Source organism: Emys orbicularis, chromosome 21, assembly GCF_028017835.1.
Source record: "Emys orbicularis isolate rEmyOrb1 chromosome 21, rEmyOrb1.hap1, whole genome shotgun sequence".
Taxonomy (NCBI): domain Eukaryota; kingdom Metazoa; phylum Chordata; order Testudines; family Emydidae; genus Emys; species Emys orbicularis.
Window position 1 is genome coordinate 6,438,967 of NC_088703.1, and position 23,162 is coordinate 6,462,128.

The 23,162-nt window shown below is 53.5% G+C and overlaps 1 protein-coding gene across 1 annotated transcript in view; it reads right to left on the reverse strand.

The window, feature by feature from the left end:
• The window catches only part of LOC135893305 (zinc finger protein 883-like), a 222,162-nt gene that overhangs the window by 171,993 nt on the left and 27,007 nt on the right, over positions 1 to 23,162 (reverse strand). The gene's annotated exons all lie outside the window — the stretch shown is intronic.

Here is a 23,162-nt window from a genome sequence, read left to right on the forward strand (position 1 = left end):
GCAGCACCTAGCGCTCGGGGTTCCAGGAGACTGGTCTGTCCAGGGAGTTCCCAGGGGCAGGGACCGGCTCTGTTCTGATTTGTACAGCACCTAGCGCTCGGGGTTCCAGGTGACTGGTCTGTCCAGGGAGTTCCCAGGGGCAGGGACCGGCTCTGTTCTGATTTGTACAGCACCTAGCGCTCGGGGTTCCAGGTGACTGGTCTGTCCAGGGAGTTCCCAGGGGCAGGGACCGGCTCTGTTCTGGTTTGTGCAGAACCTAGCGCTCGGGGTTCCAGGAGACTGGTCTGTACAGGGAGTTCCCAGGGGAAGGGACCGGCTCTGTTCTGATTTGTACAGCACCTAGCGCTCGGGGTTCCAGGTGACTGGTCTGTCCAGGGAGTTCCCAGGGGCAGGGACCGGCTCTGCTCTGGTTTGTGCAGCACCTAGCGCTCGGGGTTCCAGGTGACTGGTCTGTCTAGGGAGTTCCCAGGGGCAGGGACCGGCTCTGTTCTGATTTGTACAGCACCTAGCGCTCAGGGTTCCAGGTGACTGGTCTGTCCAGGGAGTTCCCAGGGGCACAGACCGGCTCTGTTCTGGTTTGTGCAGCACCTAGCGCTCGGGGTTCCAGGTGACTGGTCTGTCCAGGGAGTTCCCAGGGGCAGGGACCGGCTCTGTTCTGGTTTGTGCAGCACCTAGCGCTCGGGGTTCCAGGAGACTGCTCTGTCCAGGGAGTTCCCAGGGGCAGGGACCGGCTCTGTTCTGATTTGTACAGCACCTAGCGCTCGGGGTTCCAGGTGACTGGTCTGTCCAGGGAGTTCCCAGGGGCAGGGACCGGCTCTGCTCTGGTTTGTGCAGCACCTAGCGCTCGGGGTTCCAGGTGACTGGTCTGTCCAGGGAGTTCCCAGGGGAAGGGACCGGCTCTGTTCTGATTTGTACAGCACCTAGCGCTCGGGGTTCCAGGTGACTGGTCTGTCCAGGGAGTTCCCAGGGGCAGGGACCGGCTCTGCTCTGGTTTGTGCAGCACCTAGCGCTCGGGGTTCCAGGTGACTGGTCTGTCTAGGGAGTTCCCAGGGGCAGGGACCGGCTCTGTTCTGATTTGTACAGCACCTAGCGCTCAGGGTTCCAGGTGACTGGTCTGTCCAGGGAGTTCCCAGGGGCACAGACCGGCTCTGTTCTGGTTTGTGCAGCACCTAGCGCTCGGGGTTCCAGGTGACTGGTCTGTCCAGGGAGTTCCCAGGGGCAGGGACCGGCTCTGTTCTGGTTTGTGCAGCACCTAGCGCTCGGGGTTCCAGGAGACTGCTCTGTCCAGGGAGTTCCCAGGGGCAGGGACCGGCTCTGTTCTGATTTGTACAGCACCTAGCGCTCGGGGTTCCAGGTGACTGGTCTGTCCAGGGAGTTCCCAGGGGCAGGGACCGGCTCTGCTCTGGTTTGTGCAGCACCTAGCGCTCGGGGTTCCAGGTGACTGGTCTGTCCAGGGAGTTCCCAGGGGCAGGGACCGGCTCTGTTCCGGTTTGTGCAGCACCTAGCGCTCGGGGTTCCAGGTGACTGGTCTGTACAGGGAGTTCCCAGCAGGGCCGGCTCTAGTTTTTTTGCCGCCACAAGCAAAACATTTTTGGCCGCTCCCCTCCCCCCCCCTTTTTTTTGGCTTTTACACGTTTGCACTTTGCAATGTTGTTTTGTTTTGTTTTGACTGTTTAAAGATTTTTTTAAAAAAGCACCGGAAAGTAGTTTTCGTTTTTGTCCCAGCATTTTAGCCCTATAACCACTGGCACCGACGGGACGCGGAAATTGGCGTGAATGGCGCCGATAGGGCGGCACAGTACACACAAGTAATCGTGATTCCTGATTTAATTAATCGATAACCGTTACCATTTACACATTTAGGCACGTTCACATTATGAGTGACCGTGTCACGACGTGACACGATATTTTTCACGTCACGCTCCTACCGCACTACTGGAGATTTTTTTGATCTTCGTGTATTATTATTTTTTCGTACATTGGTGGATTTTTCTGGGGGGAAAAAAGGATGGCTGGAATGCCGCCCCTGGAAATGTGCCGCCCCAAGCACGTGCTTGCTTTGCTGGTGCCTAGAGCCGGTCCCGGTTCCCAGGGGCAGGGACTGGCTCTGTTCTGTTTTGTGCATCCCTTAGTACTCGGGTGTCCAGTTAACTGGTCTGTGCAGACGGGTGACAGGGTGTCACGGACTCACAGGACTTGTGCTCTCTTCCGGCTCTGTACAGTCCCTGGGAGAAACCCCCTTCAGGGCGACAGCCCTTCTCGGGGGTCCACTCTCTCATGGGGTTAAGCCGTAGGCCCCTCCTCCTCCTGGAACCGTGCCTCTCTGAGCCTTCAGCACGCCTGTCTCTCGCCGTGGGCCCCCTCACAAGTCCACTCACTCTGGACCCCCGGGGCTTCCACTCCCAGAGGGAATAATGCCATCCTGATCTCTAGCCCGGAACGACTCTCAGCCAGCGTAACACAGGAGGGTTTATTGCGCGTTGAACACAGCGCAGAAAACTCTCCAGGCCCTCGGGCCTAGCAACCCCTGAGCACAGTACATCTAGGTCTCTTCTGCATCCAGGAGGGCTCTGGATGCTCCTTTCCCCAGTCCAGCAGCCCCCTCCTTCCAGCCAAGGCATCCTATATCATCTTCTTCAACAGCTCCTCCCCTATCCTATGTCTTCCATCCCAGGTAAACAGGTCGCTGGGGCCCTCTTGCCTAGAGTGACCAGATGTCCCGATTTTATAGGGACAGTCCCGATTTTTGGGTCTTTTTCTTGTATAGGCTCCTATTACCCCCCATCCCTGTCCCGATTTTTCACACTTGCTGTCTGGTCACCCTACAGTCTCGCCTCCTCTGGCTGGAACTGGATGGTCAGGTCACCGGGATCCCCTCTCCTCAGCCCTTTGTCCTCCCACTGGCCAGAACCGGCTGACTGCCAAGCTGGGCTGGGCCTCTTAGTCACCAGGTCACCAGTTGTTAGGGTCCCCCATCTCCAGGCCGTTGTCCAAGGTCCCAGCTGCTAGGCGAGGTCACACCTGGTCCTCTGCAACAACAAACCCTCTCCCACCACCTCGTTAAACATGCAGCACATGGGGAAACTGAGGCGCACACACACTTTTAATGTAAAACACTACAAAAATCCCCAACTTTGTCACACAGGCAGGGACTGGCTTTGTTCTGGTGTGTGCAGCACCTAGCGCAGCTGGGGTCCGGGTGACTGGTCTGTGCAGGAGGTTGGCAGGGGTAGGGACCGGCTCTGCTCTGGTTTGTGCAGGACCTAGCATGCTGGAGTCCAGGCGACTGTTCTGTCTGCAGAACATCTGCAGTCCAAGACCACTGCTCTAGCCCCCTGAGCTATGGAGCCCCTGCCCAGGTCCCTTTGGTAGAGGGAGGTTAATGCTGAGGAGAGATGAGCTATCAAGGAATGAGTGACAAGCCACCAGTGAGGAGATTCCAAATCTGAGACAGCTACCTAGGCCCCGGCAAGATTTGAGACAGTGACCCAGGCAATCCAAGACCACTGCTCCAACCCCCGGAGCTACAGCTGGTCGAAGGCTCTAGCAATTTTCAACTCACAACCTCACACTTAAAATCGCAGCACCGTAACCACTTAGCAAAAAGTCGAACAAGTGACAATGGTTTAAGAGAGGAGATTGCCTATTTGGCCAAGCATTGGGAAGTCTTACCCTTGAATCAACAGCGTTTCTCTCTTAGTCTGTCTGCATTGGGGCGGGGCCAATAACATGTGCTGATGGATTCATTATGCCAAGGGGGAGGTTATGATTTTTATTCTCAAACACAATGCACAAAACAGGAATCAAACCTCGGTGAGTGTCAACGAAACAGCCACTCCCAAGTTCTTTCAGCGAGAAGGGGCCATTTGGTATCTTTCACAGAGTGGCTGGGTGGCCTGTGACAATGTTACCCAGGGTTTCAGAACCCAAAGCAGGGGTAACTGAACTGTTTCTCTCCAGGTGGTGCCAGGAATAAATCAGCGGGGACACAGCTCTTGCCATCTGGTGAATGACACACACACACACACACCTCAGTGGTTTGAGCATTGGCCTGCTTAAAATGGTTGTGAGTTCAATCCTTGAGGGGGCCATTTAGGGATCTGGCGCAAAAATCTGTCTGGGGATTGGTCCTGCTTTGAGCAGGGGGTTGGACTAGATGACCTCCTGAGGTCCCTTCCAACCCTGATATTCTATGATTCAAACATAGTTACTCAAAGTCTGAGATGGTTTGGTGTGATCCCTACCTGGGCTACTGTGAGCTTTCCTTCTGTCCAGCTGATGGAGAGTTTAGGGGTCTGCTCCTTGCCCAAAGAAAAGCTCCCTTGGACTGCTCCTAGGTGTTTACTTTTACTTCATCTTTTGTAGCTAACTCTTACAAAACACATTTCCCACAGTAACCACTACTGGGTCAGCAATTCTCCTAACTTCAACAAACTGCTCATTGTCTCTGATCACCAAAGCATTTCTAATATTTCTAGTCACAACAACAATAAAATGTGTATGTCAGGGGCTCTTAACAGCAAGGTCGCTATCCATTTACTCCCTTCCATTCTCATGGTCTGTTAACTTTTCTATCCCACCTTTCCATTCTGATTAGCAAAACTGTGATCCTGCAGCTGTTTGGCCTTGCTGCCTGGGAGAGTCCTAGCAATCATTCCTAGCTGTGTGGGATTTGGTTTTCAGCTAACAATGGCTGGACACACAAAATGGCTGCAGTTCAATCTGATCAAGTTCTGGAGTTATAACAAGGCTGGAACATTGACCTGCCAACTTTTACTTTTAATGCCTGCCACTGTGGTTTAAATGATCCAGCCCTTGACTCCCGGCCAGCCCCCAGTGGATTCTGTAAAGCAGCGGGGCAGAGATCCAGCAGGTGCCTCTGATTCCTTGATGAGCTTTTTCTTGCACCGTGTGTGTATGAATTGTTGTGTGTAGGAAGCGATGAATGTGGGACTGACCCTGAACTGAAGGAGGGAAATGGTTGTTTAAGAAAGATGGGGGGGAGAATAAACGTGGCCTACAACGATGAGGAAAGATTAACAAGCTGTTGCTGTAACTACTTGGTCACTTAGTCTGATGGGTTTATTGTTATTTAACTGTTTTTAAGGTCTCTGCTGCCTGTAATCTTTTCCCCAGCTGGTAGGGTTGCACAAAACCGAACACCCTAGCCCTGTCCCTTCCACGAGGCTCCGCCCCTTCCACAAGGCTCCGCCCCCGTTCACTACATTCTCCCTCCCTCGGTGGTTCGCTCCCCCCCCCCTCACTTTCACTGGGCTGGGACAGAGGGTTGGGGTGCGGGAGGGGGCGAGGGCTCTAACTGGGGGTGCAGGCTCCAGGGTGGGGCAGAAATGAGGGATTCAGGGTGCAAGAGGGGGCTGCGGGTTGAGGCAGGGGGTTGGAGTGTGGGAGGGAGTGAAGGCTCTGGGGTGGGGCTGGGGATGAGGGTTTCAGGGTGTGGGAGGGGGCTCTGGGCAGGGGGTTGGGGTGCAGGGTGGGTGAGGGCTCTGGGCTGGGGGTGTGGGCTCTGGGGTGGGGCCAGGGATGAGGGGATTGGGGTCCGAGGTTGCTCCAGGCTTGGGGGGGGCTCAGGGCTGGAGCAGGGGGTTGGAGTGCAGGGGGGTGGGGGCTCTAGGCTGGGGCCAGGGATGAGGGGATTGGGGTGTGAGGTTGCTCCAGGCTTGGGGGGGGCTCAGGGCTGGAGCAGGGGGTTGGAGTGCAGGGGGGTGGGGGCTCTAGGCTGGGGGTGGGGGCTCTGTGGTGAGGCCAGGGATGAGGGGATTGGGGTGCAGGAGGGTGCTCCAGGCATGGGAGTGGGACTCAGGGCTGGGGCAGGGGGTTGGCACATGGGCTTACCTCCCAGTCAGTGGTGCAGCAGGGGGGCTAAAGCAGGCTGGTCACCCTACCAGCTGGCCATAGGTGGTGGTGGAGGGGAGAGGTTTTGGCTACTGAAAAAACTCTCTGTGGTGTTGTAAAAGACTACGGCCATGTCTATACTAGAGAGCTGACAGCAGCCCAGTTGTCTCACTGCACTACGGTGGTGTTCTCATCGAAAAGGCATTTCACCGAATTATCATTTCCAATTGTTTGCTCAGACCAGCTTCCCCAATACATTCACTGCTGTGCAGTTGTGTAAGAGTGGCCAGGGCTGAATCACAAGATTCCCTGCCAATTTCCCTTCTCTCTGCAGCATCATTAGAGTGTGTTTGTGGTTAATGACCTGGCTGTAGATAGTTGTTCATTCCCCATCTTGACAATTGAGACAAGTCTTTTCTCACTCATCTCTCCTGCAGCTCAGGGATTCCAATAGCAGGGGTCAGGTTTCCCCTGGGAATCTGAGCTTTATTCAGTGGCTTGGTGGCTCTTTTCTTTTCCCTGGAGGGAATCGGCCTTTCATTCCATCCCTGGCACTCCATGAAATAACACCAGCCGCAGAAAGAAAGAGGAGAGGGAACATCTCACTGTCAGAGATGAAGGTGGTCACTTCCCCTCTGTTTAACCATACGTCTCTGCTGCAGGAGAGAAGGTTTCGATGGAATTGAACGCCCCGGCTCAGAGAAGAGACAGAAGAAGATTGTGCTGCTCTTGTAAAGGAAATGGTGTCTGCGTGTGAAAGTGAGGAGGGAAATGAAATGCTCACGGGGTGGTGCGATGCCCTCAGGAATGTGGCTGAAAAGGATGCAGGCTGAGAACTGAATTAACTCCACTCCCCGGGAACTAAAATGACATTGGATTCTTTTGCTAGATACTCAGGAATGAGAGATTAATTCAGACATAAAGGAAATGGGGGGGAGGGAGGAGGCTTCTTTAACTGTTGGTAAACACGTGAACTTGATTCCCAGGAAGGGAGAGAGGGAAAACCCAGAGATGCCTTTAATCCCAGGCTGGGGTCTCCTGGGCAATGGGAAACATCCCTTATTTGCTGCTGCTAAAGGAAGCCTGGGGATAATGGGCAGTTGGCATGTCCCTGCGCTGGGATCAAAGGGGAATATTGGACAGAATGCATCACACGTGCCCGTTCTGCTCCCCGGAGCCCCTGGGGGGAGAATCTAGAGAACAGGGCGCTATTTCTCATCTGCAGTCCCAGAAGAGCTGCTAGGTCTCCTCGCTGCCAGCAATTCACCCCTCGGATTCAACCTGAGTTGATGGGATCCTTCTGCTCCTAAGTGGGGACGGGGTCACTGGACAATCTGAAATGGAAGGAATGATCCTGGAAGAGAAAAAGGAACAGAAAATAGAGGAAATAATTAGAGAGCAAACACCTATTTGCTCTCCCCTTCCCCTGCCAGCAAGACATTGTATAAAGGCCATGTTGCCAACTCTCATGATTTTGTCATGATTCTCATGATAATTCTTGTTTTCCTTAAAGCCCCAGCTCCTGGAGTCAGGTGAAGATGTGATGATTTCAGCTTTCATTCTTAAAGAAAAATTAAGTTTCTAGCCCTCGTGGCTGTGGAGAAAGCTTCAAAATATGATCCCAATGATTTAGTTGGGGATTGGTCCTGCTTTGAGCAAGAGGTTGGACTAGATGACCTCCTGAGGTCCCTTCCAACCCTGATATTCTATGATTCTTTAAAGGCTCAACAAACAGAAGGCAAATAAAAAGAACTCCAAAGCTGTTATTTTTACCTAATCTCATGATTTAAAAGCCGATCTCGTGATTTTTGAACCTTTGGGGTTGGTAATTCTGTAAATGGAGAAATTCCTCACCATGAGTAGCAAAGAAAATGGAGATGCACCACACGCTGAACAGTGACAGACTTTGGTTCCGCCATATCCCTGTAAGAGAAAAGAGCTGGAATCGTGGGCTACTGTGATTTCATTCCCAGACACTGGACTAATTTGCCGCCCTGAGACTTGGCTCAGGGCTGATCAGTAGGAAGATCTGAGTTAGCCTCAAAGTTTTGTGTGTGTCAGAATTGCAGCCTCCTCAGCAGGGAATTGAATGCGGGGCTCCAAGGTGACAGGAAGGGAGACTCACCGCTCCCCCAGTGAGGAAGAAGTGGCAGATTGTCCTTGCACAGACCATGAGGGAATCAGCCAGGGCAGTTCCTCAAAGACCCTGTGGCTGAAAGGGGACCCAGCTGGGAGGGAGAGTGCTCCGGGATCTTTAGGGGTTTTGCAGCTGAGAGAAGGGCCAGATTCAGAGTGTGTGTGGGGGGGTGTCTCAGGACTCCCAGGGGCTTTGTCAGCAGATGGGGGTGTCGGAGCAGAGCTGGGGCAGTAGCAGGGGCAGGATGGGGGAGGGATTTTATCAGTTATTTAAACTGCAAAAGGGGTCACAGCTGGGGAGTAGGGTGTGGTCCCAGAAAAGTTGTCATTGTGCTCTGGTGTGAGAGAGTGGGGGTGGAGATTGCGCAAGTTGTGGTGTTGATACACACCTATACAATGTACTAAACACATTTCAAAACCGTGCGTGGTCTCAGATTGGAACAGGAGTTCTTGGAAGCAGGGTCTCTCCTTCATTGTCCTTAAGATCACTGTCTCCCGCCTGCCATTGCCAAAGAAGGTGCATCTCAATGCATCCGATGAAGTGGGTTTTAGCCCACGAAAGCTTATGCCCAAATAAGTTTGTTAGTCTCTAAGGTGCCACAAGGACTCCTCCTTGTTTTTGCTGATACAGACTAACACGGCGACCCCTCTGAAATCTGAGCTCAATGGCAGAGTGTTTGACTATGGATGATGTGGTTCCCAGCTGCCCCCTTTGGGGTTTCATCCTCCTGTTTCAGTCTGCTCAGGAGTGCTACTGCATAACGGTGCTTGAAATGAATTTGAACACACCATCGTTTCCAGTGTAACCTAGCAATCCTGTCCATCAGCTGAAATCAATTCTGTTTCCCTGAATGAAAGAAAGTTACGATGTGAATGTGCATTTGCCCGTCCTTGTTCTCCATGGGCTGGGCTGTGCAGAAGAACAAGAACCGCATTCAGTTGGGGCTCAGGTAGGGTGACCAGACAGCAAGTGTGAAAAATCGGGACGGGGGTGGGGGGGAGGTAGTAGGAGCCTATATAAGAAAAAGTCCCCAAAATCAGGACTGTCCCTATAAAATCGGGACATCTGGTCACCCTTGACTCAAGAGCCTTCTGAGCAAAGGTACCTTGATGCAGGCCAAGGTCATGGACACCTTGGCTCCTTCACACTCAGCCGGAAGCAGCTGCACTCCCAGGACAAAGCACAAAAACAAGCCAGTGCCTCTGAACAGGAAACTTGTCACCAAGAAACTGGCCAGAGCTGCCAGGAGCCCCGGAAAGGCCACCAGGACCAGGACCAGCACTAAGTAATAGGGAACTGCAGCAAGCACCACACGGGCAGAGGAAAGCCCCCCAAAAGATCAAAGCTGCAAGCTCCAGAAGCCTTTCAAGATCCCACCTCAAACCAAGGCAGGAGAAAGCAAGGCTAAAACCAGCCCCCGAGCCGGAGCAGCCAGGGCTACCACAGCGCAGTGAGAAAGAAGTAAAGAGATTTCAACTGGAAAGACTCCTCCCCCCAGCGGCTCTTTTACCATAGACATCCCAGAGAGAGCCAGGTCCCTCAGGCCAACCAGGCCTCTGGGGAGTAAGTTGCGGGGGGCGGAGTCCCCTTACAGAGGGGAAGTGCTGTGTTTTGTAAAACACCTGCCAGGTGAGCGATGCCCTGAAAGGGCAGCTGCCCGTAGTTCCTGCATGAGCTCGCTTGGATCGACGTCTGCAGTTATTGTGGAGCTCGCAGTAGAGGGAGTGTGGCCCCGTCACGTCACCAGCTGCAGCATGGGGCTGCGTCTGAATCTCAGCTTTGATTAATCCCAGTGAAAGCAGCCCTGGAGAGGGCTGTCGCGGAGAAATGTGAGGCTGATTGGGGGAAGCAGCCACAGGTGGGGCCACGCCCCAATCAGGCCCCAGCTGGCCCTTATAAGAGGGCTGTGGGCCAGAAGAAAGACACACTCTCTCTCTAGCTCCAGAGAGGGAAGGACCTGGCTGTCTGGGAGCTGGGCAGGGTACCTGAGGTGGAGCAGTGCTGGGGAAGGGCAGAGGGAGCCGGGGAGCTCCAGCTTAGCAAACCCCCAGGCTGCAGGCCTAGTTAAGGGCCCACAAAGGGGTACTGGGGCTGCAGGGGGCAGTCCAGAGATAGGCAGAGGCAGCTGGCCCAACCCCCCCTTGCCAATGATGAGTGGTTTATAGACTGCCCTCTGCCCCAGGGAGCGGGGGCTAGATGGTGACTGGCAATAGCCAGTGGGGCAAGGTGGGGATAGAGGGTTGGGGGTTCCCCTGGGTGGGGAGACCCAGAGTGTGGGTTACTGTGGGGGCAGAACCCTGAAGTAGAGGGGCTCTGGGAGGGCCAGCGGCAGGTGAGACACCAGCCCGCAGAGCTGGAAGAGCTAATTCCTGGGACGACCAGCAGGAGGCGCTGCGCCGGTGAGTCATTGCCCTGCTAGACTTTCCTATGTCGATAATTTCACAATACTCTGCCTCATGCTAACTTCCTTCCGGCCGGAATATGGGGAGGAATGGACGAGTTTGTATTACGTTTGGTGAGTAAGTGATCATCGTACATGGCAGAAAACTCTACTGGAGGTGGGCAGTTGCCTGTTTAAAAAACAAAATAGCAAAGTTTTTCCAAATGGCCTGTTACACATTCAAACCTTGTCTTCTTTTACGCACACAATATCAATTGTGCTCTAGTAAAAGGCAACTTTAACATAGAGCAGTGGTTCCTAAACTTGTTCTGCCGCTTGCGCAGGGAAAGCCCCTGGCGGGCCGGGCCGGTTGTTTACCTGCCACATCCGCAGGTTCAGCCGATCGCGGCTCCCAGTGGCCGCAGTTCGCTGCTGCAGGCCAATGGGAGCTGCTGGAAGCGGCGGCCATTACGTCCCTAGGCCCGCGCCACTTCCAGCAGCTCCCATTGGCCTGGAGCAGCGAACCGCAGCCACTGGGAGCCGCGATCGGCCGAACCTGCGGACGCGGCCGGTAAACAAACCGGCCCGGCCCGCCAGGGGCTTTCCCTGCACAAGCGGCGGAACAAGTTTGGGAACCACTAACAGAGCATTGTTTTTTGTAACTTTTGGATGCATTGAAAGAAAAGCTGTTTAAAGTTAATGTGCTTCTCCTATTGTAGGACTGGCTGCAGAGTTCTGTAACTTTATCAGCTGTGGCGCTGGTTACATCTGCATCTAACTAATTGCAGGATTAATGTAGTACCAGAGAGCTAATTACACAGATGTACTTCGCTAGTCTCATGTTCTGGTCACATTGAACATTGGAGTAGGAATGGCTGGGTTTGTTTTTCCTTGGTTTTCTCCTAAGGGCTGTGTGACTTTAAATTCTCTGTGGGCCAGGAAAACACCCACCCCCTTGAGGTGGGTGGGGGATTGGGCTGTTTATAGAACTTGGAATAAAGGAGCTTTGTGCTACAGTTTGGTCTTTAACTGTGCTGGGATAAAAATGAATAGTAAATGCCAATCCCAGACACTAGCATAATAGAAACTTGAAAGTAGAGAGTATAAAATCAGGTGTTCTTGATGGGGGCAGGTGTGATCTTTTACTAAAGTTATATTGCGAAGTAGCCATAATTTATATCCAAACTTTTGTTTGTTTTTCATATGCGCTATCAGGGAATCACTCCAAGTGGCCAGAGTTAAGGTTACATGGGTGTGTACTTCATACTGTATTCCCTGCTTTTCCAGAGTTTGAGTTTTGCTTAACTTGATGCTCTGGAAGGATAAGAGATACCACTAGGAAACCTCAACTCTGTGTTCACAACGTTTGTTTTTTGTTTGGTTGTCAATGAATAGACCAGTGAGGAATTAGACTCATTATCTATTTCCTTGATTCCAGTTTACTCCTACCCCATCTTTAGGTCTGAGAAAATAAGGACATTTAAATGACCTTCATAACTAAAATGATGTGAAAAAGCAGAAATGTTTTAGAATCATAGAATATCAGGGTTGGAAGGGACCTCAAGAGGTCATCTAGTCCAACCCCCTGCTCAAAGCAGGACCAATCCCCAGACAGATTTTTGCCCCAGATCCCTAAATGGCCCCCTCAAGGATTGAACTCACAACTCTGGGTTTAGCAGGCCAATGCTCAAACCCTGGTAGCTCAAATAATTCCGTTTATTCTCTCACATGCTCTGTTCGTATGTGTGTGTGTGTGTGTGTGTGTGTAAAAGGTGCAACACATTAATTTTCAATCACCTCTTTCTTAACTCCTTTCAAGGATTATGTAGTACATTCAGTATATCAAGTAGTTTGTTCAATGCGATGACTTTGTCATGCATGGCCCAGAACATATTTTTAGAATTAGTTACATTCACCCTTCTCCTTGCACAGAGCGGAGTTTATTTCATTCTGTGAAGTGTGTTGGTAGCTCCAATAATTAAGGGTGTGTGTGTGTGTGTGTGTGTGTGTGGAAGGCACAACACATTAATTTAGCAATGCTGAAAATGTTCCCTTCTCCCTCCAGAACTGCCTCAGCGTCGCCTTCCCTTTTTAGATTAATCTGCTCCTGTGTCTCTGTGAGGAAAGTAATGTTTCGATGAAAAAAACCATTTTTAATAAAAGGCAGTGACACCAAATGGCCACACGGCGGCGCACATCAGCAATGAAAAGCAACAGGCTCCTAGACTTCACATTGATGGTGTCAAGGGATTGAAGGCGACCCTCTCCAGTCCACAGAGAGGGTTGTTTGTTTCTCTGAGAGCCAGGCATGTGTCCACCAGTTTCTAGAGCCGATGAACTGGGATTGGATTCACTTGTAACAAACAGTGTTTGGTGTTGGAAACAGCACCTTGGGCTGGAGACAAGCCCTGAACCGCCTGGTAGCAAAGGCTGGTTTCCCGGCTGCAACAGGACACGCTGCCCATCTGCAGTGCTAGTGTAAACAGCCCAGCGTGGCCCTTCTGGGGGTTTTGTGGCTGGCACAGGGCTGCTGGTAGACGTGCTGATGCCATGAATGTCTGCACGGTGCGAAGGCATGATGCCCACAGGCCCTATGGCAATGGAGGGGTCCTGCCACCCCAGCTGTGATGCAGGGAGAAGAGAAATTAGTTTCACGTGTCTATTTCCAGGTTATAATCTGGGCAGGGCCGGCCTTAGGGATGGGCCACCCAGGCGACCGCCCAGGGGCGCCATGGTCAAAGAGGTGCCGTGTGGCAGTGCAGAGGTGCCAAATTTAAATAAGTGATTGGTTCAAAATGAACATGTTGCACAGGACTTGATTGGAACTAGAAAAAAATAAACTGCTGTTAAAGTTGAACTCTTGGGTGAATGGAATGATCGGCTTTATATTAAACCTTGGATGGCAATAGATTGTTAGATCAGACAGGACAACCTGATTTTGGTTGCTTGTTCGCTTGTTTGTTTTTCGTGATAAATTGGAGAGGAGAGCGACAGGAATGATTCAAGGATTGAAGCGTGTGAGAAGTTTAAAAACAACCCCCCAGCGTTTCCTGCTCCTGCCGGCTGTGACTGCTGACTGAGGATATTTTCCTGTTCTGCCAGATTTTCTGCCACTGAGGCCACCTTGCAGAATATGGCAGAGCAGTTTGATGACGAGCTTCAGGATTCACCAATTTAGGTGTGCAACAGCTGTCTTCCCTGGATTGACCCTGGACCAAAACCTGCAGCCCCGGCAGCCCAAAATAACCTCCTGCTGATGGCAATGGGAACTGAGCTTTGTCACGAGCTGCTGGAAGCTCAGATATGCCGTACATTTGTGGCAAACACAGCTTCAGCCAAAGTCGTGAAGGATGGAAGAGAGAGAGAGCAAAGCTAGCCGTCTGCCGTGCCAGCTGTCTGCGCTGGGCTAGGGCGGCACACAGCCGGAACACACACATGCAGCCAAACATCTGGCCACCGCTGCCTTGTTTCTCCCCCCCGCTGTAGGGAACTTTACCGCGCCAACCGGCAATTATTTCTGCAGGGACCAGAGCAGTACATGAGCGAGAGGCATACCGAGCTGATCTGAAGCCACACGCATGCAGGAGATGCCCCCTTGCAACCTGGGTTACCCTTAGGAGTGAGATATCGGGTTCAATTACCCTAGCCTGTGGAAAATGGTACCAATATTCAGAAGAGGCTCCCTTAGTAACCCTATAGTAATCCTATAGTAACCCCCTTTGCAAACCACCCTTTATCCCAGAGGTGGGCAAACTACGGCCCGCGGGCCACATCCGGCCCATGGGACCATCCTGCCTGGCCCTTGAGCTCCCGGCTGGGGAGGCTAGTCCCCAGCCCCTACCCTGCTGTCCCCTCTCCCCCGCAGCCTCAGCTCGCTGTGCTGCCAGCGCTCTGGGCAGCGGGGCTGCAAGCTCCTGCCGGGCAGCGCGGTGACGTGGCAGGCTCCGGCTGGGTGGCGTGGCTGCCAGTCCTGGTGCTCTGAGTGGCATGGTAAAGAAGCGGGGGGGTTGGATAAGGGGCAGAGGGTCCTGGGGGGCGTCGGGACAGGGAGCAGGGGATAGTTGGATAGGTGTGGGAGTCCCAGGGGGCCTGTCAGGGGGTGGGGGTGTGGATAGGAGTTGGGGCAGTCAGGGGACAGGGAGCAGTTGGATGGGTCGGGGTTCTGAGGGGGTAGTCAGGGGGCGGGAAGTAGGAGGGGACAGATGGGGGGCAGGGGCCAGGCTGTTTGGGGAGGCATAGCCTTCCCTACCCGGCCCTCCATACAGTTTTGGAACCCCAGTGTGGCCCTCAGAGGTAGGCAAACTTTTTGGCCTGCTTTATCCCTTTTTGCGCATTCCCCTTGCCAGGGCCGCCCGGGGGGGGGGGGGGAGAAGTGGGGCAATTTGCCCCAGGCCCCACAGGGCCCCCGCGAGCCCTGGCCGAGAATACCTTTCCTGGCTAGAGGTGCCTTTTTAATTTTTACTTACACGGCGGCGGTCCGGGTCTTCGGCAGCATTTTGGCGGCGGGTCCTTCAGCGCTGCCGAAGACGCGGAGCGAGTGAAGGACCCGCCACCGCAGACTCGGAGCGCCGCCCGGTGAGTATGTCCACTCCCCCGCTTTGCCCCAGGCCCCCTGAATCCTCTGGGCGGCACTGCCCCTTGCCCACGCCTCCTTCCCCGCGAACTCACCATAATTGGCACTCGCGCTGACCTGTGCGCTAGCCAAGGGACAGTGAGAAAGAGGTGTGTGTAACTTTTGTGATTCACAGCTGTGAGCACATTCACAATATTGGCTCTTGTCATTGTTTCGTTGGCTTATGCAGGTGTGCCCTTGAAGACCCCCTCCTCCACACCGGCAGAGCGCCTCCATCCGATAGGTGGTGAATTCGTCAGATGTATTCACCCACAAAAGCTTATGCTCCAATACGTCTGTTAGTCTATAAGGTGCCACAGGACCCTTGTCGTAATTTACAGATCCAGACTAACACGGCTACCCCTCTGATACTCATTAGCCTGCAATCAGAGCACATCCATGCCTGACTCCCGCTTCAGCCACTAGAGAACTCCAGTCCATGCCCTCCCCACACTTGCCCCATGGCATTTCTTGCCTGTTCCCAGTCCCTCACAGAACCCCATGCACTCCACGCCTAGGGCCTGGTTGTCCAATGAAAGGTGGAGTTGCACCTAACTGTGAGAGCCCGAATCACAAGACTGTTCCTCATTTTCATGTCCCCTATTTGATCAAAAGTTTGTGTTTTATCCTGTTATTAAACTTGAGTCTTTGAAATAAAATGAGTCTTTATTTGTGACATCCATCCATCGCTCAGTGCTAACACTGAAACACAGGGGCTATAGGTTCGAATATTTGCTCCTTGCAATTAGCGCTCAGGAAGCAAGTAAACATTGCCTGGCCGAATGCAGCACAGACAGACACGTTACTGGGAATCGTTGTCAAAATGCTCCTTCAAAGCCTCTCTGATTCGAATAACCTCCTGCTGAGCCCTCTAATTGCCCTTCTGGCTGCCCAAAATCAGCAGCCAGCCAATCGGCCGCAGCGGTCCCCCCCTGGGGACACCTCCCCACTTCCATTCACAAATATTATGCAGAGTACAGCAGGCCCCAATGACCATTAGACTGTTTTCCTCATTGAGGCCTAACTGGCCAAAAAGACAGCCCCAGTGATGGTTTAATCTGCCCAAGGCACCGTCAACGGTCATTCGGCGCCTGATGTTGAAGTGCTCTTTGCTGCTGTCTAGGTTCCCGATGTAAGGCTTCCGGAGCAAGGGGAAGGCGAGGTCTCCCAGGATCACTGTGGGCATTTCCACATCCCCCACTGGAATCTTCTGGTCTGGAAAGAAAGTCCCAGAGTGCGGCTTTCTCTACTGTCCAGTGTTCTGAAAGATGCGTGCGTCAAGCACCTTCCCTGACCACGCCCGGTTTCTGTCAGTGAAATGGCCCCGGTGCTCCACCAGCACCTGCAAGACCATGCAGAAGTAACCTTTTGGTTGAGGGCAAGTGGGGCAATTTGCCCTGGGCCCCGCAGGGGCCCCCATGAGAGTTTTCAGGGGCCCCCACGAGAGTTTTCGGCAGGTCTTCGGCGGCAGGTCCTTCAGTGCCGCCGAACATACCCGGAGCGAATGAAGGACCCGCTGCCAAAGACCTGGAGCTTCTTCCGCTCCGGGTCTTCGGTGGCGAGGGCTTCTTCCGCTCCGGGTCTTCGGTGGCGAGGGCTTCTTCCGCTCCGGGTCTTCGGCAGCAGTTCGGTGGCGGGTCCTTCACTCGCTCCGGGACCCACCGCCGAAGTGCCCCGAAGACCCAGAGTGGAAGGACCCCCACCGCCGAAGACCCCAGGCCCCCTGAATCCTCTGGGCAGCCCTGGGTTGACATACTGTTGCCGGCTTCTACACAGCGATCGCCACTCATTTTTCCACCGTGAAGGCAGCTCTCGCTCCGGTGTCCTTGTTCTGCAGTGAGGGGGAAGACTCCACACACAGTTCCAGGAAGTTGGCTTTGCACATCTGAAAGTTCTGCAGCTACTGCTCATCGTCCCATACGTGCATCATGCTGTGATCCCACCACTCAGTGCTTGTTTCCTGAGCCCAGTACCGACGGCCCACCCTGGCAAGCTGTTCCGGGAATGCCAGCAGCAATCTTCAATTATTTGTTTCCATGGCAAACAGCAAGACAGGCATCACCGATTCCCTCTCTGTTTAACAGCTCAAGAAATACTGCAGGACCAGCTGCATTGTGTTCATAATGCTCGCTACCAGAATAATCAGCAGCTCATCTGTGCTGCCAGGCAGAGAGGGCGGGTGCACAGTTTGCAAGGGCTGTTGAAAAATGGCACGAAACAAAGTAGGAAGCCCATGGAATGATGGGATGGAAAGAACTGCATCGTGGGCCGTAGGGTGACCAGATGTCCCGATTTTATAGGGACAGTCCCGATTTTGGGGTCTTTCTCTTATATAAGCTCCTATTACCCCCCACCCCCTGTCCCGATTTTTCACACTTGCTGTCTGGTCACCCTAGCGGGATGGCCAGTACGTCCCCATGATGCACCGTGATCCATTACAGAGCTTCCAGCAGCAAACGGTGACAGAAGGTGACGAGTTGCACTGTGGGATAGCTACCCACGATGCAACGCTCTCTTTGTCGCTCTGACTGTGGACGCACTCAGCCGGCACAAGGAGAGTTGTGTGGGTGTGCTCCACTGAGCTTATTAAAATGACACATGATCTTAAGTCAACTTTACACTGTAGTGTAGACATGGCATTAGGCAGGGACAACAGCAGCCCTATCTAGATGTCAGGATTTCTGGTTTTCACCCAGATGATGCTTGTTCCACTCCCAGTGGGGGAAAGAAGCAAGATTTTGCTCTGAGAGATGGCAGGTAGTGTAAACAGCAGATCCATCTGTTCCTGGCACAATGGGGTACCCAGTGTTGGTTAGGGTCTGTATAGTGGCTGGCACAAAGAAGGCCCTAGTCTCAGTTAGTGTTTTACAGCGCGAGTGAAAATTGTGGCCTTTGTTTTGATGGTGGTTTCTGCAGCATGTGGCACAATGGAGACCCTGAACTCGGTCAAAGTCTGCTCTGGAAGTGGTTATCCCAACTTAGTCCAGAGCATCCTAGGCGTGCTGAGGAGACGCCAATAACAGGGTCAGTGTGTAATGGTTACACTCAACTTTGAGTCGTGTACCAATTTCGATGGGATCTCAACACACCGAGGTGTTTTTATTTTATTATAGTCGTCACTTTGCAGCCTTGTCTGGCTCAATCTCAATCTTCTCCTTACCAAAGTATATTAACAGTCTCCTTTTATTTTTATTTCCCCCTTTTAGTCCATCTCCCTTTTCTTCATTGCACGATTATTCTAAGGACCCAAGCCTTTTGCTGTCCGGTTCGGTGCCCTTCAAGCAGGAGTAGAGCCCAAACACCTCCTGGAGCAGGCACGGGGACACTGCAGCCTGTGAGATACAGACACACATTCCCACGGAGGGATAGCTCAGTGGTTTGAGCATTGGCCTGGGTTGTGAGTTCAATCCTTGAGGGGGCCATTTGGGGCAAAAGTCTGTCTGGGGATTGGTCCTGCTTTGAGCAGGGGGCTGGACTAGATACCTCCTGAGGTCCCTTCCAACCCTATGATTCTAAGGCTTGCTGTCTTCCTCAAGTGACAGACGGGTGATACCTCCGCCTCCTTCGTGCCTGGCAGGAAGAAGACACTTATGTGCATTCCCTTGGGAGGCGGGGGGAGCTGGGAGACCCTGGACACGGGGGGGGGTTTACCCAGAGCTCAGGAGTGATGCAGTAGAAAAGAGCCGGGTGCTGCTTTCCCCAGGTATTTCTCCTTCTCCCCCTTCAGTCTCTCTCTCCTGTTCCCCTCTGTAACACCGCACCGCACCGCACCCCGGAGACTTGCTCACTTTCCTGTCCCCAGGGGCGTGCACTCTCCCGTAGCCGGATCGGCCCCTGCAAGTGCTAACAGGAGAGCGGGCCCGTCCGTGCAGGGCTCTGGGACGCGGGCGGCAGGAGCAGGGAGGGCGGCAGCTGCAGCCCAGGTAGGACCGGGGGGGGGAAGGGGAACTACTGGCAGGAGGAGGAAGCAGGAAAAACAAGGATCAGAGACACTGGGCAGCAGCTCCGGGGGCGGCGCTGGGAGCGGGGCGGAGCAGCGGCTCCTTCCCCAGCTGGGCCTGCGCCCGGCGGGACTTTCTCCGGCTGGACCCGGCCCAGGCCCGGAGCCGCAGGGGACGGCGCGGGGCGGGCCGGGCAGCGGCGCTGCAGGTCTCGCAGCCCCCGGGAACGCGCCGGGGCTGATGGGGCCGCTGCCCCGGCTCGGTCAGGCTCTGGGGGCGCGGGCCCGGGGGGTTCCCCTTGGGGGGGTCAGGCGGGACATGCTGGAGATGGGGGGGTTGGACCATCTCTGTAGCCAGGAACCTCCGGGGCGGCCGGGCTGGTGATAGGGGGAGGGGGGGCTAATGAACCCCCCTTTGATTTGGCCACGTGTCTCCCCAACAGGGATACAATTCTCCCGGCTTGTCACCGGCGGGGGTAACATCCAGGCAGGGGTCTGCCCATCTCTCCAGTTACTGACCCTGTCTCTAGGCTCCGCCTCCAGATTTTACCCCCATTTTCTCTTATAGTCTCCCATGTCCATTTAAAAATCTCCTCCGATGTGGGATATTTTCCCACCCGTTTGACCTGCTGCAAATTGTCCTTTGTTAGGGGGGAAACTGAGTCATTCCCCAGATGGGACGGGGATTAGTGGGGGCAGCTTGCAGAGCCAGTTCTCTGCCAGCAACAAGGCATGGGACGGCCCAGGAAGGAGAAACGGCTGCAAATGGAGACTGCCCAGCCCCAGGTTACCCACTCCTGGCTGCTGCCCCCCACAACTGCCCTGGCCCCCAGTTACCTGCGCACCCCTGCCCCCACTGCTGGGGAGTTTTCCCGCTCCATATCCCCACACTTGCCCTCTTAACATAGCTCCCCAAACGGCTCCCTGCTGCCCATGTAGACTGGTGGTGGTGGGGACCTCTTACTTTCAATTTATTAATTGAACTTTCATATACAGTCCTTGCAGATTTCCCCACGTTTCTCACTTATTTAATATCCGCTCTTGCTGTTTTTCTCAGACGTTATCCAATATTTAGTTTTTGCCCTCTTTCCTCTCCAGTTCTCAAAGATTGATATGATATAGCCTTACATCTGGCCCAGTTTTCTCTCTGCTTCTCTATTCCTAATTTAATGTGTCCTGAGATTTTCCCCTAATTAGAAAATATTAACATAAAATCTGCTCAGATTTTGCCCATTTCTCAAATTCTTGACTATTGATAGGAATCCTTGCACGTTGGCTCTTTTATCTCTATTTATCAAATAATAATCTGAAATTCACCCAGATTTTACGACTTTAGCTATTTTCAGACACAAGAAGTAATTCTTCTGCTCTACTGTGAGCTGATTAGGCCTCAGCTGGAGTATTGTGTCCTGTTCTGGGCACCCACACTTCAGGAAAGATGTGGACAAATTGGAGAAAGTCCAGAGAAGAGCAACAAAAATGATTAAAAGTCTAGAAAACATGACCTATGAGGGAAGATTGAAAAAATTGGGTTTGTTTCAGCTGGAGAAGAGATGACTGAGAGGGGACATGATAACAGTTTTCAAGTATATAGAAAGTTGTTACAAGGAGGAGGGAGAAAAATTATCCTCTGATAGGACAAGGGTGATTTAGGTTGGACATTAGGAAAAACTTCCTAACTGTCAGGGTGGTTAAGCACCGGAATAAATTGCCTAGGGAGGTTGTGGAATCTCCATCATTGGCAATTCTTAAGAGCAGGTTAGACAAACACCTGTCAGGGATGGTCTAGATCAGGGGGTTCTCAAACTGGGGGTCGCAAGGTAGTTACATGGGGGTCGCAAGCTGTCAGCTCCATGGGGCTGACAGCCCCAATCTCTACTAAATTACATTTATTCCCCCCCCCATTTTTAATTTATAAGGGGGGGTGTCACATTCAGAGGCTTGCTGTGTGAAAGGAGTCACCAATACAAAAAGTTTGAAAACCATTGGTCTAGATCAGTGGTTTTCAAACTTTTTTTCTGGTGACCCAGTTGAAGAAAATTGTTGATGGGCATGACCCAACGGAGCTGGGGATGAGGGGTTTGGGGTGTGGGAGAGGCTCAGGGCTGGGACAGAGGGTTGGGTGCAGGGGTGAGGGCTGTAGGGTAGGGCTGGGAATGAGGGGTTTGGGATGCAGGAGGGGGCTCCAGGTTTGGGGGGGCTCAGGGCAGGGGGTTGGGGTGTGGGAGGGAGTCAGGGCTCTGGGGTGGGGCTGGGGATGAGGGGTTTGGGGTGCAGGAAGGGGGCTGGGGCAGGGGATTGAGGCGCGGGCTTACCTCTGGCAGCTCCTGGTCAGCGGTGCAGCAGGGGTGTTAAGGCAGGCTTCCTGCCTGTCCTGGCACCGCGGACTGCACTGCGCCCTGGAAGTGGCCAACAGCTAGTCCGGCTCCTAGGCGGAGGCACGCAAGCAGCTCCACACAGCTCTTGCCCGCAGGCACAGCCCCCCGCAGCTCCCATTGGCTGGGAATCGGCCAATGGGAGTGCGGAGCCAGTGCTCGGGGCGGGGGCAGCGCGCAGAGCCCCCTGGCCCACCCACCTAGGAGCTGGACCTGGTAGGAACTAGCCTGCCTTAGCCGGGCAGCACAGCCAACGGGACTTTTAACGGCCCGGTCGGCGGTGCTGACCAGAACCGCCACAACCCAGTGCCTTACATTCTGTGATCCAGTACTGGGTCGTGACCCACAATTTTAAAACCACTGCTCTAGTTTGTAACAATTGATCTAAAAATTCTTCAGATTTCCACACTTTTCTCTTTAATTACTGAACATTGGTATCAGCTCTCAGATTTTGCCTTTTTCATGTAGGAATCCTCTCAGGTTTGGGGATATTTCCCCTGTTTTTTAGCTGCAGCCACTTCCCCTGTGCTGGAGGGAATAGTTGCTTTGAGTCATTTTCCATTCTGCAGAGGTTGCTGCAGAGGGTTAAATGACCAACTTTCCCCCTCTCATGTTGGTTATTACTTCTCATCTTACTATCCTCTAGGTGCTTACAAATTAATGTTTTAATAATTTGTTCCAGTATCTTTCCAGGTATTGAAGTAACACTTGACTGGTCTTTCATGCTGCAGGTGGTCTTTGTTCCCCTTTTAAACGATAGGTACTATATTTACTCTTCTGGGACCTCACCATGCTCCAGAAGTTCTCAAAGATTACTGCTAATGTTTCCGAAAGCGCTTCAGCTAATTCCACAGCTACCCTAGGACGAATTTTCATCAGGCCCTGATGACTTTAACACATCTAATTTAGCTAAATAGTCTTTAATCTGTTCTTTCCGTATTGTGAGTTTCTGCTCCTTTCCCCTCATTGTTCGTAATTACTGTTTTAAGTGTCTGGTCACAATTCAACTTTTTTGTGTGTGACTATTGAAACAGAGTGGCATTAAACACCGTAGTCTGCCTGATGTCATCTGTTGCTAGCTCTCCTTCCCTGCTAAGCAGAGGGCCTACACATTCCTTCACCTTTCTCTTGCTCCTAATATATGCGTGAGGGAGTGCGGGGTATGGGAGGGGGTGCGGTGTGCAGGAAGGGGCTCAGGGCAGGGGGTTGGGGGCTCAGGGCAGGGGGTGTGGAGTGCGGGAGGGATTTGGGATGCAGGCTCTGGCCCGGCGCCGCTTACTTCAAGCGGCAACGGGGTGGCAGCAGCGCGCAGCGGGGCTAAGGCAGGCTCCCTGCCTGCCCTGGCCCTGCACCACTCTCGGAAGTGGCCAGCATGTCCGGCAGTGGCTCCTGGGGGTGGGGTGGGGCAGGCGGCTCCACCACGCACTGCCCTTGCCTGTGGGTACCACCCCCGAAGCTCCCATTGGCCGTGGTTCCCTGTTCCCAGCCAATGGGAGCTGCGGGGGTGGTGCCTGCAGGCAAGGGCAGTGCACGGAGCCCTCTGCACCTCCCCACCCGCCCGCCCCAGGGGCTGCGGGGACGTGGTGCTGGCCGCTTCCAGGAGCGGCATGGGGCCAGGGCAGGCAAGGAGCTTGCCTAGCCCCGCTGCACCATGGGGCTGGCAATCTTGCGGGCTGTAGTTTGCCCTCCCCTGCCTTAGATTTCTTGTGTCAAAGGCTGACTTTCAATGGATCGCAGCGAGGTAGCTGCTCTGACCCAGAATCAGGTAGTCTACGAATGATTTAGCACAAGGTTCCCCACGAACATGCGGTGCGCAACGAGTGAGAGGCAGCTCCCTTCTGTCCGCAGTCCGGTCCCGACACGAA